This window comes from Amblyomma maculatum, chromosome 1 (assembly GCF_055883805.1).
Source record: "Amblyomma maculatum isolate TAMU_Amacu chromosome 1, ASM5588380v1, whole genome shotgun sequence".
Classification (NCBI taxonomy): domain Eukaryota; kingdom Metazoa; phylum Arthropoda; class Arachnida; order Ixodida; family Ixodidae; genus Amblyomma; species Amblyomma maculatum.
Window position 1 is genome coordinate 34,778,117 of NC_139344.1, and position 15,710 is coordinate 34,793,826.

Sequence of the window (15,710 nt, forward strand, 5' to 3'; positions counted from 1 at the left end):
AAAGCCGCAGAGTCCATTACGCGTGGCCTCGAATCTACCGGAACAGTGCTATAGCTGTGCTTGTTTATTTTCAGGTCTGCAGGCCAAAGACATCGCGATAACATCACCGTATCAAGCTCTTGAAGTGACTGTCAAGTGATGTTTACCAGAGCGCTGGATGTCTACGCACACAAGTGTATAGGCAACGTGTGCCAATGAGGCAAATGAGAAAAAAAAAAAAACCCGAGTACAACTAAAGAGACGAAAAGCGCTCACTGCTAAGCATTTATTTTTAGTCCTTACGCATTTGTCCTCTGACAGTACCCACCGCCGTCAGGCTTTGATAGACGTTTCTCATATTTTCTTTAATAAGCTTACGCCACGCGCCCCGCGACAATTTTAGAGCACAGCGTCGACTCGTGGTCGCTGTCTCCCGCTAAATCTGTCGGTCGTGCGCAGTATATACAGCATTCCTTACGTAGCCTTTCCTACACCGGAGCAAGCAATTTCTGTCGCAAGTGACTTACGTCAGGCAGGAAAACTAAGATAATCAATAAGCGAACACGGGCGATGCTGACACAGGAAACCAAGATGTGCAGTTATAGCATAAACAAAAAGCGGTGCACACACATTCGGCGCAGAGCAGCGAGCGGCGAAATTCTAGACAGCGCGGAGAGGGCAGGTGCTGGATTCGTAGCTATAGCTCGCAGCGGCAGGTGCCTTCCTGGTGGAGCACTACTGCCACTAAAACACACACCCTTCCCACTGTCGGGTTCTATCGGCGAAGAAAGCTTTTCTCTATTCTTCAGAGGCCACCGGAACTGCCAAGCGGAAGACGTGCCGGTGAGGCGAAGTTTCGACATCGTTTCCCGATGGGGTTCTTTCGCGCGGCGCTGTATATGCCACACAGAATGAAGAAGCGGTGCTAACTCTGGCAGACAGCTGATAGGCCTGCAGGTTGTGAGAAGGTTCCAAACCGTCTCTCTCGTAGCCCATGTACTGCTTCATAAATGTCATATACCAGTAGCACTCAAAGAGTGCTTTGTACATCATTCTCCAAAGGCCTGTAAGTATCGAATAACTGATGTTATCGATGATGACTTACTACCGCAGAAAAAGTTTACGGATGCACTTTGCGAAAAAAAAAAATATTTCAACGCAGTAACGCCCCGTTACATTAACTGTATCAAGGTATAAGGATGCGCAATATATGCTTTATATTCCAGTAATAATACGATGCGAATGCAGCGCGATGCGGAGGTCCAATAAGTTCTCTCTTCCTAGAAGGTGCATCCCGTGAAAATGTTCAGAAGATTGTACGTTACAACTAGGTCAGAGGCCCGCACACATCGTAGAAATCGTGCGCCTTTTTCCGTAAATGGACATCTTATGGGCGCTTGTATGCGTCAGCGTGGCGTTTGAGCAGTGAAAAGCACGGTCGCGCCCGTTATTTCAGCCCTTTCTGTTCCTCCCACATGCATGCGCCGATTACACGGTGAACGCTTACGCTGCAGTTAGCGTTTAGCCTGCTTTGAGGCTGTACACATTCGGAATGTCCCTTCTTCTGCAGGTACGCTGCTTGACAGCTGGCTAGTTGGAAATGCTGTATTGCAGCGTTACGTTCGCAATTGTTCCTTCATTATATAAACTGGTTGGGGTCTGGCGTGCGCTACGTAAGCGTATACAGGGCATATAGGTTAGAGGTATACATAGTACAACTCTTACTTTAGAGGACAACTGCGTGGGTTCTCGGACATTCTGAGTTCGTAAACTCGCAACTCTTCTTTCACTCCCTGCGGTACAGCAGCCTTTATTTTTGTTTTCAAGATAACAAGTAGAGGTATTTTAAGAAATTAAAAAAAAAAACAGCAACCAAGAAACCGAAACCGGAAGTACCTTTTGAGAAACATATACCGTCGCGGCATGCCAACCTATACGACGGCACGGATACGGCCACAATATATCTGTCCCGTGCGCGCTGAATGGCCTCACTGGTGGCTGTAAGTGACAACTGTGGTGAGTATTTGTATCAGAGATGACCAAAAGAAGCTCTTAATTTCGGTCTGTAGCAAACGTAGAGCGAACATACACGGCCGTGCGTCCAGTGACGTCGCGCTCCCAAGGTTGCCCGCATAAATCTCCTTGACTGAGGCCACGTAATGAAAAATTTTACAATTCATTCTTGCGGCAATTAAACATCGAGCCGACGTGAAAATTGGCACAACTGACCAAGAACCTGAGAACAAAGCATCGTTGAAAACACGCCGGGCTGCCCCTTTAACCCTTTCCATATATCATGCCTATTGAATACAGGTCATCAACAGCGACCCATAGAGTACAAAACATAAAACTGAGCAGGGGACAAGACACAGGAGAGAAGCAAACAGGACGAGCTCAGATATTGCGTGCGACATCGATGCTACCAATGAACTTTCCGTCCTGGTACGCAATCAGTTATATAGTCCAAGAAGTAATCTCTTAATTTAGAAGCAACTCTACTACGAAGCAGTGATTTTCATCAGTGCGAGGCCAAAGAGCGCGGTGCGGTGATGCCGCCAATCCCACACTTGGAACGGATGCGCGCCAAGGAACGCCACGCAACAGGCACGACGGTGTACCGTCCAATCTCACATTTGCACAGCCGCTTTTCACCATGTGTCTACATTGTGTGGTGTTGATATGGCACCGCCATTCCTATAGATATGGCCGTTCTGCGGGAACAAATAAAGCGAAAGTTTTCAGTCAAAGCCGAGACACTTTCACAGGAAGTTTTGTATATTTCGGAATACACGAAATGTCTTATCTTTTCACGTGATATTCTTGATTCCCTTATTATGTATAATATTTCCCACAAACGTTAGAATTTGCAAAATGTAATTGTACATTACGGCTCAATATTTTCACTTAAAATGCATATGCTGAGGTGCTCTGCGGTAATGCAATCGGAAGCGTTTTTCTCAGCCAAAAATGACTAAAAGAACAGAAAACGGCCATTTTCAATACGGTACATAGAGAGATAAATAACCATGCAGTGACTCTTAATTTTACTTAAGAACTACTACGCTGAGTTTACGAAATAGGCCTTCGTTAAGCTGGCCTGATTTTCCGTCCCACAATCAGGGCTATATATAATCAGCGCTTCATGCATAGCAGTACACTCTTCCTTGGCTGGACTTCGTACAATTTGATGGTTGCGTGCGTATAAGTTATAATAGTGGCTGGGCGAAACCATGCAAACAAAAGAAAAAAAAATGAGATGTGATGCAGCTTCCCGCGGATAGGCTCAGCTTGTGCGCGTGCCACGGACGGCTCACGGAATTGCGCTACCCCGGTCCGGCTAAGCAGGTGCGACGCGCCATGCACGAAAGCTCGGCGAGGCGCGAAACGACAGCGCGTCCTGCAGCAAACAGCAGGAGGCCGAGTGAAGAGAAACTGCTCGCGTGGCCGTGTCGTGATCCATGCGCCAGCCGGGCGGTAACAGTAGCGAGCATCACCCAGACAAACGAACCCCCCACCCTCCGTCCCGGACACACACACACGTAGAGACACGCACACACACGCACTTTCGCAACAGCCGCCGGCTGCGGCTTCCAACGTGCCACACCGCCTAGCTAGCCTAGCATCACGCAATGCGCTTAGCAACTCGGGCGAATAAACCACGGCTGCAGCTTCAGGAGTATGCCGACCACATGCGTCTCCTCGCTGACCTCTGTTATTTGGCTTCCCTCAAAGAGAGGTACCCGGCCCCATTCTCATCCGTTTAATACATCTCCCAAATACATTCGCTTCTCTTCTTGCTCAGGACGTCTCCGAAACTTCTTTCCGTGACGCCAGTTCAGCGTGCCGAGCGTGTGTCCCGCGAACAGTGCATGCTTCGAGAAACGCCGTTCCTAGGCGCCGCATCTCGGGGGCTTATTCAGAAATCTAACCGGTGGCAGGCATTCGTCTAGCTCTTTAACTCCCCCCCCCCCCCCCCCCACCCTCCCAAAACACACAAACCTCGCCCAGCCTCCAATCGCCTTTCTTGTTTCTTTAACTAAATATGTACGTGCTCGTTTGCGAGACCACTCGATACGCATGCCGGCGCCGATCTGCCACGCCCCATTAATTGAACGCAATTTACCCTAGATTGCATACATCATACCGTTAACCGTTTTCACATTCCGTGTGCACAATCGAGCACAAAGATAACTCCTATCTTTTTCTGGCAGTGCCTTGCTCCTAGCTCAGCTTTCTTTGCTTCAAGGGGATTTCGCATCCTTCATGTTGCAAACAGTTCCATGCCATACGTCGAACACAGTTAACAGTATTCCGCAAAAAGAGTGTGGGCGGTAGCACGTCTTCAGCAATTTTTGTGCAAACACATGCCGCTGCAAGAAGTGATTTTTATTGCGAAAGCAATTCTATGACAGCCAAAGTGAGACCTCGAGTGGCCGCAGCAACGCCGTGAAGAGACGTAGCTACGGTCTCCTCATAAAAAAAGCAGCCTGCCGTGACATTTGAATTCACTTTACCCCTACGCCACGGGCAGGAGCTGCCAACTTAGGTCGCTCCTTTCATATGGAAGGATGATATCAGAATCAGCCTGCCAGAACCGCCTGCATTCTCGATACGCGGGCACTTCCATACGCCTTGGTTGAAGCGTGACCTTATATGTAGGCTAGTAGCTTACGCTCTCACGTCATACTCTTAAAGGAAGAGCTTAAGTGTCCCCAATAATGTAGCACCTTGCACTGATATGGCGTGATAGGGGAATAATATTAGCAGGCAAAAGAAGCTTCCGCTGTTGCTTTCGCAATTCAACCAGAGTTAACTAGAGCTAACCCACAACAATAGTTTTTTTTTTTTTTTTTCAGAATTAGAGGCGTAATGTACGCCTCTGAAATAGAGCCTAATTTCACGAACCTCTGTTTGGTTGACAAGTCACTGCAAATCGACTTTCCTGTTTTCATCAGTTGTGGCACGTTGTATAAACTATTTCATAAAAACTCGATCCTGCTTATATATTTCGCAGGAAAACAAACTGTCTTTTTTAAGACCCGAATTACTATTTGGTTAAAAAGATTATTTTTTCAGATCTAAAAAGAAATGGCGACCGTAAGGGCTAAGGCATAACTTTGCTTGACTCCTGCTGAAAAGAAAAAGGCCTAAATTTTCGGGCTTTCGTTCATGCTCAACTTCACTCAAGGGGCAACTTTCGGTGCGTAAGTGAGCTGCCATGCGCTGATGTATTATGGCGTCTGTTTTTATTAGTGCCTGAGACCTCGTACGCTCCCCACCACGTACCAGATACCTTGTACGATCTCGTTTGTGTCGTTGCTCTGATTGCTGAAGCCGTTTCGTCAGGTCACAATCAAGTGACCTCGCGCAAGTAATTAAACAGTCCGGTACAGCGGCGCCAACGCGCGAGCCTCCCTGACGGGGCTTTCAGCCGACAGAGCTATGAAGAATACAACTGACCATGACCTCTTGTAGGGCTTTCACACTAAGAAAAGAAATTCTAGGGGGCACTTTGGACCACTAAACTGTGATGAGGCGAAAGCCTCTATTGCCCGGTGGTCAGCAGCCCTCCACTACGGCACCTCTTCTTCCCTTTTTTCACTCTCACCTTTCCCCTTTTCCTTACGGCTTGGTTAAGGTGTCTGCGGAGAATTGTGACAGATACTGCGTCGTTTATTTCCTGTAAACCAATTTGAAACGCCGTTGATGCCTGCTGTACTGCGTCTGCTTCTGTATGCTGTGTGGTACGGCGTTCGAGGAAGCACCCAATGAAAGGTGCCGCACGGACGCATGGATCGGACCGGTCGGCGGTCAGCTTCGTAATACGTGAATCGTCTGGTGACGCAACAGATGTTTGGTTTGGGCTAGTTGGTAGCAGTTTCTTGAAGACATAGCGCAAAAAAGAGACGGGGACAACACAGATGTAGACAGGACAGCGCCTGTCCTGTCTACATCTGTGTTGTCCCCGTCTCTTTTTTGCGCTATGTCTTCAAGAAACGTCTGGTGACACCATGATCAGTCGTGACGTTATGACCGTCATCAGGACATCAGTTCCGGTTATTAGACATGACCGAATGTGACGTCATGATGACGTCACATCCGGTCACGACGTCACTAGGTAATTCCGTCATAGTCACAGTCATCTCTGTCATTTTCATTACTGCCACTATACCTAACACCACCAACCATTATTATCGGTCACTTCTACCACTAGCTAGAGGTGGCGGTCTCCATGGCAACCATGCTTGCATGACGCTAGGCAAGGAGAACAAAGATACGTTTCTTACGTGCTCGACGTGGCTAAGTCAGTATCATTGACAGCTACAGTGTGACCGAACGAACGACACTATGGGCCATTAAAGGCTGTCGCCTTAAAAAACAATCCCAGCGGATCCAAGCCAGTCGGGTTCCAACTCGGGTACTCGGGTTCAATAGGCGGCCTTCTTAACTACTGAGCTGCCGCGGAGGGTGCTTTCGCTCGGGATAACCAGGTTTAGTAGAGTTAACATCCGCCATTTGACGCGGTGGCTCCCAGATGGCGCCAAAAGTAGGGTCAAAGTAGAGTCACTGGAAAATTTTCATAGTACCGCAAAGGTGCCCGCGGGCGCCATTTTCCTTCCAGACCGCCGGACCCAGCCGCCGTCTAAAACGGCGAGTGACCGCATTCGTAATCTTCTCACATGTTTTGAAGGTAGCAAAACTGAAAGGTTTTGGTATGTTTATTCAGAACAGTACCACCAGTGATTATGTGGTCACTAACGTTATTACTTTAGTCCGCAATCGATGGGAAAAGATGAAGTGTGTGGGTGAACTGGTGAACACTTCAGGGCGCCTGGTCTTGTAAATCGCCGGCTACATCTCGTGTTGTACGCGCAGTGCAGCGGTGTTACATGTGTTACAAAATTATAAAGTGACAAAGTGTCAAATAGCATGTCTGCGAAGATCGCAGGAACATGTGAGTACATTTTAAGAATGCCGTCCACTGGCGCCACTGTGCCATGCGCGGTAAAGACACGGAGGGCGAGGTGCAGAGTTTATTGCGCTCTGACACGATGAATCGCTTTGTATCAGCAACAAAAAAAGTGAAGCAGCAGGCTCGCCTAGACAGCGTAAACAGACTAACATACAATATAGTGTCGCCGTCACTGCTCCAAGGACGCCAACTAGGCTTTGTTGAAGCATATTTTTGCGTGAACTCAATTCTTTTGCGGCGCCGTCATTAAGTGAAGGAAAAGTAACGCGCTGGTCGGCGTTACTTCACTCCGAAAAAAAAAAACATGGCCTATTATAACATCGCTATCACCACGCGGTTGTGAATATTGTACTTTTCATTGTGTAATTGTGTCTATTTATGTTGTTTCATCGGTATACGCCTCGTGCCACGAATTTGCTAGAACGTCGCTCATTAACTACCGTCAAAAATTAAAATGACATCGTACATTGATGGCATCTCTGGTTGACACACATTTGCCAAAAATTTCCAGCTGCGAACACACAACAACTATGGTTGGTTGGTTCAGTTTATGGGGCTTAACATCCCGATGCGGCTCATACAATGACACCGTCGTGGAGAGCTCCGGAAATTTCCAACACCTGGGTTTTTTTAACGTACAACTAGAAATAACTATTAAATCTGTGAATAGAGCTTTATGTAGATTTACATTAACAATACAAATAAAAAAGGAAGAGCTGCGGGCGGTCGTCGATCCGCACATGAACATGCAGAATGTGTGTGATTTCGCAGAACTAAATATAAATGTATCTGATGCCGGCTGGCTGGATAATTAACTTAATTTGAGAGTAGCTTTTGCAAATTTCCGTAAGTAAAATGGACGCTGCACATTGCTGCGCATGTGCGCACACGGCGTTCGAAGGTAAACACGTGTTGCTATTAGGCGAACCATATTCATGTTGAATACTTCGTACGCTTTGGTCGCTTCTGTGAAGTCACATCTACCACTGGTGCAGATCAGCATTTCTAGACTTAGGCCTGGTGCCGCACCAAAGGCACAGCGGAATTTCTCACGTGTACACTGCGAGAAACGATCGGAAAAAGAGGAACTTCCGCGCAAGACACGTATTCCGCGCACGCGCTTGGAAGAGATATGGCGACGCAAAGTCACGTGACGCAAAGTCACGTGACGCAGATCAGCCAGTAGGCGAGCGACGGCGCCGGGAAAACGAATGCGGTACTCTGAAATTTTTCCTGTGACTCTAGGTCAAAGTGTAAAATTTTCCAGTGACTCTATGTCAAAGCAGTGGCCTCCAAGATGAAGCGCGCCATTCATGGAGGAAGGAAACAACTTAGGAGAGGCCCTTGCCATTCCCAGTGCATTGGAGAAAGTGTGGCCGAAGTGCACGTCAAAATTTAGGGTTTGCCAAGTCGGGCCATTAGCAATGGCGACGCTGTTGCTATGAGAACTCGGGCCACTAGCAACAGCGTTGCTAAGGGCCCTAGGTACGTGAGCGTCGCGGAGAAAGAAAATGCGGAGGGTAAAGGAAGAGGAGAGACGTTGGAGCGTCCGGTAGCTGCGCGGCCGCGCCGGCTTTAAAAAAAATGACGTCAGGGCCTCTCCTACGTTCTCTCCTTCTTCCATGGCGCGATTGCACCGAAGCTGATCGCGGAAGTCACCGTTAAACCACCGCCATTTGACGCGGTGGCTCCCACATGGTGCCACATGTATGGTTGAAACGGCAGCACACGAAGCATAGGCAGAAAAAAATCTTCAATAATGTCGAAATTTGGGCTTGTTGGTTCATACTTCCAATCTGTAACGCACACAAGACGAGGGACTGAGAACGAGAGGACACATACCTCTCGTTCTCAGTCCCTCGTCTTGTGTGCGCTACAGCTTGGAAGAGAAAATCTGTATAAGGTAAGTAACGTGTAAGCAAGCAAAGCGAAAAAAGTCAATGCTTTCGCACTATAATCGGTTTAACAGACACAACCCGTGCTAGTTTTTTAGGCTTACGAATAAACTTCCTTCTTGACCTTTCTGGCTGCCGCTCTAAATTGCTATGAAAAAAAAAAAAAAAAGAAACCCCTCAAAAATATCCTACGCAGATGAGCACTAAGCCAAGTAACGTGGCCTGGGCGGAGAAATTTCCATTGTTCGTGGTTTAGTTACACAGCAACTATTCACATTTCGATATTTCATCGCCACTTCAAGACAGTATACTGTCTCACAGTCACGATTAACACTGCCAGCGGATAACGCTGATTTCTATCTCAACGTGATAGTCAGTGCCAGAAATGAACATGCGTTCTGCCCCTTCTTCTATGGTCCCAAGACTCCGAATATGCCGGCATTGCAGCTAACCTAGCGAGGAAAGTACGTACTCTAAGAATCCAAATATGAAGCCAAGAACACTCGTCTAGCTCCGTCTGGGCTGGAAGCTAAGCTTTTTACAGCGCAGCGTCGGCCCAGAAAACTAGGTGGTTCCTTTCTGCGGTGAAACATGTTCCCGCTATTTCCCGTGGAAAAGCGGTTTCCGGAAGACGTCGTTTCCTGCATTTGTTCACGAGGACATTCGAAACGGAACGAGAGCACGGTGAGAACCAGGAGCGATGTGACTTTCTTATTAAACGCAGTGCTTCGCCACACTTGTGCGCAGGAGGCTTTTGACATCTCCCCTAGAATTATTTGAAGGTTCGGTACCACCCAAGGGTTTATTTGTCAGCGCGGAGCCAGCAGGCATTCGATGAAGAAACTTGATTACTTGCATCAAAATTTTCGCCTAGATACGCAAACACGCGTAAATGCGTGTACCCGGCTCCACGCCTAAGAGCAGCCCTTTCATTCAATACGTGAAGCATGAATGCTGTAAACCAGTGCAGACAAATCTAGGCGAAGCGTCGAAGGCGTTCTAAAGCGTACACGCAATATCGCTTCAACTCTAAGTAAAATGAGGTTTTCTGACTCTGCGGTCAGAAAAACTCGCATATAAGCTTCCCAGCGAACATCGCGACGTTTTATAGCTCGCGCGACGGCGCTACAAGGCGAAGTGCTCTGTAGCCAAGCGTGGGAGGCTTTCCCTTTAATGCCCTACCTGTGCGCGAAGTAAAATGGGCGAAAGGGGAGAAAGGCTGAAGCCACTCCGCTCCCTTTCCATGCGTGCTCAAAATTTCTTTAAAAGGCGTGTTCTCCGGCACGCCTCCTCCTTCATAAACGTATACGGGCGACCGTACTGCGCGCAGTTTTCTCAATTATTCACCGAACGCCCGCACACTAGCGCTGACGCTTGGAACTTTTTGCATGGCGGAGCAGCCCAAGTCGTCGACGAGTGCCCTTTTTCGACGCACCGAAACGTGAACAAGAAGAAAAAAAAAAAAAGAAAAGCATCGAAATGATTTCGGGAACTTTTACTTATTTTGTAAATGGAGTCGACATGACAATGTAGCTACCAGTTCGTACGTCGCAGTCTCGCGGATAGTCGCCAAGGTAGGCATTATTATCTCAGAACCCCTAACACGCTTAGGTGACTGGTAGGGACCTCAACAAACTTGGTGTTACACTGTACGCCCCGCAGGCTCTCTTCTTTCTTCTAAGAATAGCCAGGCGCGTCGAGCCGAGCGAGTGCGGCCGTTACGTCAGAATACCGTGCAACTAGGCGTCTCTCAAGAGCACTACATGCTTTAGGCTGCGGTTTACGACCAGCGCATCGACTTTCCAGACACGCTAGCTGGGTGCTTGTGAAGTGACTTCATCTACCTGCCAACGTGACGTAATTTTGCGCGAAAAAAAAAATAAAAAACCCTCCGTCGCGCATGGTCCTGCCTTCCGGTCGCCGAAATAAACGAGAAGCAGAGCACGTCGCTGTTTCAGGGTTCCTCGTATACCAGTATTACTTCGCAACTCTGTGACCGCGATACGCCCTGCTGTATGGCAGCGGTGTGCTAAATAAATAATAAATTAGGCAGTGGCAAATGTTATTTTTATTGTATTATTTATTTACAGGTACGGCAGCTACCACAAAGCGATTTATAAGGATGGCATTCATCATGACACAACGGCAAGTATCGAAAATGCCCCGAAGAGAGGTTAAAGCAATATAAAGTATAATGATTGCACGGGATGCAGACTGCGGACTTAGGAACAACAAAAACAACAAAAGAAATATGTGAAAAACTCATGAGCAAAAGTGAATTACACACGTAAGTTTAAAAAGAAAGATGTCGCTATAAACATAGAATATCACTTGATGTTTATGAAGACAGGAGTTTCTTTTTTTTTCTTTTTTTTTTAAGCTAGTTGCAGCCGAACTTTCCGTGTGAGGAGAACAGTACTTGAAAGAGTTGTTACACAAAGAAAAGGCGGCTGCAGTCAGATCATGCTTACGCCGAGTAGTTTATCAGAAGTAATTGGTTCACGGGGAAAAAAAAAAGGCGCAGTATCTGTAACAGTTGTTTCTGTGGACACCTGAACCGCGCCAAAAGGGAAGGGAGGAAGGTGGGAGTTACAGTGAAGAGAAATATTTGATTTCTGTAGTACCAGTCTTATAATGGCCCTTAATTAGTTGATATAAAGATCTTAGTCGAGAACAATTCTTTTGTACCAAGGAAGAAAGATTAGCATTATTTAAAAGATCTGCAACGAAGGTTATCGCATATAAGTTATAATTAAAAGGCGGAGCTTTGCACCTTTGCCAGTTTTCTGATAATAGGTCACTAAAATGTTGCGAAATATTGACATTTCAGTCTATATTGGGCAACACGACATATATGTATACCAAAAAACGTACAGAAGAAGCAGAAAACCTCAAAGTAAGCCGGAGGAGCCAACTTTCGCGGTTAGCCCTGATAATTGCGTAATTAATACGAGGGCTCCGGATCAGATCAATTAAAGTCCACAGCCTTAAGTATCGATACCCCCCCCCCCCCCAAGCTCCTTACTTCTTAAAAGAAAAATATTACAATACTGCAAATGAAGTGCAAATATTTATGTGTTATTATAACAGGCAGGCAGGCAGGCAGGCAGGCACGCACGCACGCACGCACGCACGCACACACACAAACACACACACACACACACACACACACACACACACACACACACACACACACACACACACACACACACACACACACACACACACACACACACACACACACACACACACACACACACACACACACACACACACACACACGCACGTACACACGCAAACTTTGACACTGACGGCTGCCATTCACAGCATCAAGGAGCAGTTTTTTGAACGCACTGGTAACAGCAACTGCTCCGCTTTGTTTACTTCAGAGCAGATAACGCAGTTGGCAGCAAAAATTTAATCTTAACTGGAAGATCTTGCCCAATATCGCTATACAAAGAAAAAAACAAAAGGGGCCTGAGCACAGATCCTCGTGGGACTCCAGAATCCACTGTTACTGATGCGGATAAAATATCATGAACGGAAACAAACTGTTTTGCTTGTGTTAGGTAGCTGCAATCCATTCTATTAACTGATTATTTCTGAAAACTTTACGCAGTTTATCAAGTAACATTTATGTTCTGCCGGCTGCCTTCGAGAAATTTATGAATATTGCGTCTATATGTGTACCATTATTATTAGATGACGTTACAATGTCCTGGATCGCTGTAATCATCTGACAACAAACTGTTTTTCTTGCGTTACGTACGCTGCAATTCATTCCATTAACCGATTTTGTTATGAAAACTGTACTCACTTTAGGATATAGCTTTTATGAGATGCTATGCCGGATGCCTTCGAGAAATCCATGAATATTGCGTCAATCTTTGTACTATTATCAGCTGATGTTGCAATGTTCTGGATTATTATAATCAGTTGAGTACACGCAGAGAATGCTTCTCTGAAAAAACCAAAATGGTATTTAGTTAGAAAATTACTTACCAAAAAAATTCCGGCATTTAAATATGTATAATGAGTTAAAGTATAATTTGCAAGGTGTAGATGTTAATGATACCGAACGATAGTTGCCTTTCTTTCAACTTTTATGCAACGGTTTAATCTGGCCGTCAGCCAGTTATTCATTAGTTCTCTGTGGCTTAATTTAGTAAATATTACCTTCATATACTTGCAAAGTCACTCGGAAAACGTTAGAAGAAATTAATTTTTTATGATTTTGGACCGAGGCCGCATTGCTTTGCATCCCGTCAGTCTAAACTTTATTAGGAAAACACGTTATTTTGAAAGTGCACGGAAACTGTACGGAGCACGGAGATATCAAAAGAAAGCAAGACATTCCCATATTTAGTAAAATGCGACTTAGAATGGTCATTAATACTTTGAATAATAATTCGAAGTCAGGTACGTGGTCTTCATTACTTCTGAAGCCATCGTATCCCTAGCGAAAAGACCGTATGAGTCACAATAACCTCATACAGATTCCTCATACTAAACTCATATAGATCTCATACAATCTCACACATTTCTCATATGTTGAATGAGATTTGTATGAGTTCAGTATAAGTTTGGCATGAGAAAACTGTATGAGGTTATTGGGACTCATAGGGTTTCTTCACTAGGGATTCTAATAATTTAGATTAAATATCACTAGAAACGTTTGATGGTGATGCCATAATAAAGCTGTGTGGTGCTTCTCCTTAATCACCAGTACAGTTCCTTTTTTTTTTTTTTTGTTTATGGCTCCCTGATTCCCGGTATTAAACGACGAAATAATGTTTGCACAACATGAAGCGCTACAACAAGAGTTCCTCTCTTTAAACCCTATTTTAAGTCGCATCCGTAATTTCGATGTGCCCGAAGAAATTCACAGACAATTAGGTTTTTCTTTCATAACAATGATTGTCACAAAACACAAGAAGGCGCTTAATCCGGTTACAACGGATGTGTACGCTTTCAGTACTGTTAACGAAATGGTCAAAATGAAAATAAAGGACTTCCTTTTCTGACACGTCTCACAGTTTTAGAAAAGGTATATGAAACGTAAAAAAATTACGGATTTCTTTTCTAGAGGCGCAGATACAGTAAGAGATATATCCCAGTGATCAAAAATTGACAGAACTACAAGGCAATGTGTTTTATGTACAATATCTTCGCTAGCGAAAAGTTTAGGGTCGATTTAGAGGTGCCCGGAGTCCTTGCATGTTTTTCGGCTACTTGCGAAACGTCAAAGTGAAACAATATACCGGCTGAATCATCACTGAGGTTACAGCGTCACATAAAGGACTAGTTCACATTAGGAAATTAGTCAGCTACTAAAACAATCTAGTCACCGGGTGTGACTGACCTAAAGAAGCACTCATCGTCAATGTCGCTGGCCACTGGCAGATTAATGGCGCACAATTAGCGAAAGCTGTAGTGACTTGAACCTGTTTTGCTTGCTGGTGCCACCCCTGCATGGACGTTCTGACGGCACGTTGCTATCGAGGGCTCCGAATCGACAGTGGAGACTCGTAGCGGTTCCTGAGCTCCTACTGGAAACGGGGGCGTAATTAGTAAGGACTCATTTGTAAATTCGTTGCTTGAGCTCTTCACATGTCGTTTGCTCGCTCTGATACCAAAAAGGCACAACAATTAACAAGGAAACGAAACCAAACTGAGTACAACCCTGGGACTGTTTTCCGACTCGCCTCCGTCAAAGTGCGGCTGCTCCGTTCAGCTACGACCCGGCATTTTTGGGCCCAGTTAGCTCACTAAGCTCAATACAGGTGTGTACGGATCAGCAATTTCTTTTAAGCAAATCATGTATACAACTGCCGAACGCTCGGAAATTAAGAAAGAGCTGGTTTCACGGCAGTTCAACTGCATCATTTTCTTCCATCGATTCCATCCACACGTTCGTAAACGGTCGGACCGAGCGACCACGTTAACGTACTCATATACGACCACGGGGATCGGATTGCTGTCGCCGCGAGTGAGCGCCGTCATGTTCAAACGTAGCCGGACAGTCCCGCGAGTCATGTAAAACGCCACGTGCCGTGCTCCACGCAGGCACCGCTAAAAGGCGGCAAACCTTTCACTACCCTCATGGAAAGCAAAGGGCAGCAGACAGACTCGAACCACAGGCGCAGCGCGGAGGAGTCAAGTGCCAAGCTGCAGCGTTCATGTTCTCCCGGTAGCGTCCGATTAACGCTGCTTGAGCCCGGCTGGGCATCGTTCGTCCCGGAGGCAGGCCCAACGGCCGCTCGCACGGTTCGCGGAACACTCTAATCAGGGTGCTGTCGCCCGAGAGTCGATTATGCGAAGGCCAATTAGCGTCGCGCGACGCACCGCTGAAGGGCCACCGTGACAGCCTCAACGGGTCTACCCATGAAAGGCTCCCCCGAGGAGGAAACTACGGGCTGAGCCCGGGCTGTCCGGGGCCGCCCTTTATGAATGGGCCGCGGACCGAGACAAAGGAAGCGTTAAGACGGGACGAGCTCGCAATCCGCCTGGGAAAGGGCCCCGGGCGCTGACGAAAGATGGCGAAACGCGCGGGCCAAAAACGAGGTCCGAAGCCGGCTTTGTAGGCTGTATCTATTTAGAATCTCGCGCACGCCGAAGGTGTGACAGGAGGGGGAAAGATTTCGCAAGGAGCGCGGGTCCGACATTTCTTGACAGCGCATTAGTATGGAAAGAACATCAATGGACACTGGATTTTACTTGTTCGGGGCGGCATGAAAACGTGCTGGCGGAAGAGGAGAATGCGGAGCAAACAAGTAACGACTTGCATTTTATACAGAAATTACTTTCAAGAAATTACTTCGCGCTGACAATGAGCGTTTAGTTTTTTTTTTTTTTTTTTTTTT

General features: G+C 46.5%; 1 long non-coding RNA gene across 3 annotated transcripts in view; it reads right to left on the reverse strand.

The window, feature by feature from the left end:
* Positions 1 to 15,710, reverse strand: part of LOC146202116 (uncharacterized) — a 674,799-nt gene that overhangs the window by 342,933 nt on the left and 316,156 nt on the right. The window contains exon 5 of one of the 3 annotated variants that reach the window (XR_014703646.1): positions 12,665 to 12,808. The exons of the other annotated variants lie outside the window; for them this stretch is intronic. This is a non-coding gene — a long non-coding RNA (uncharacterized LOC146202116). The remainder of the gene's footprint in view (positions 1 to 12,664; positions 12,809 to 15,710) is intronic. 3 annotated transcript variants of the gene reach the window in all.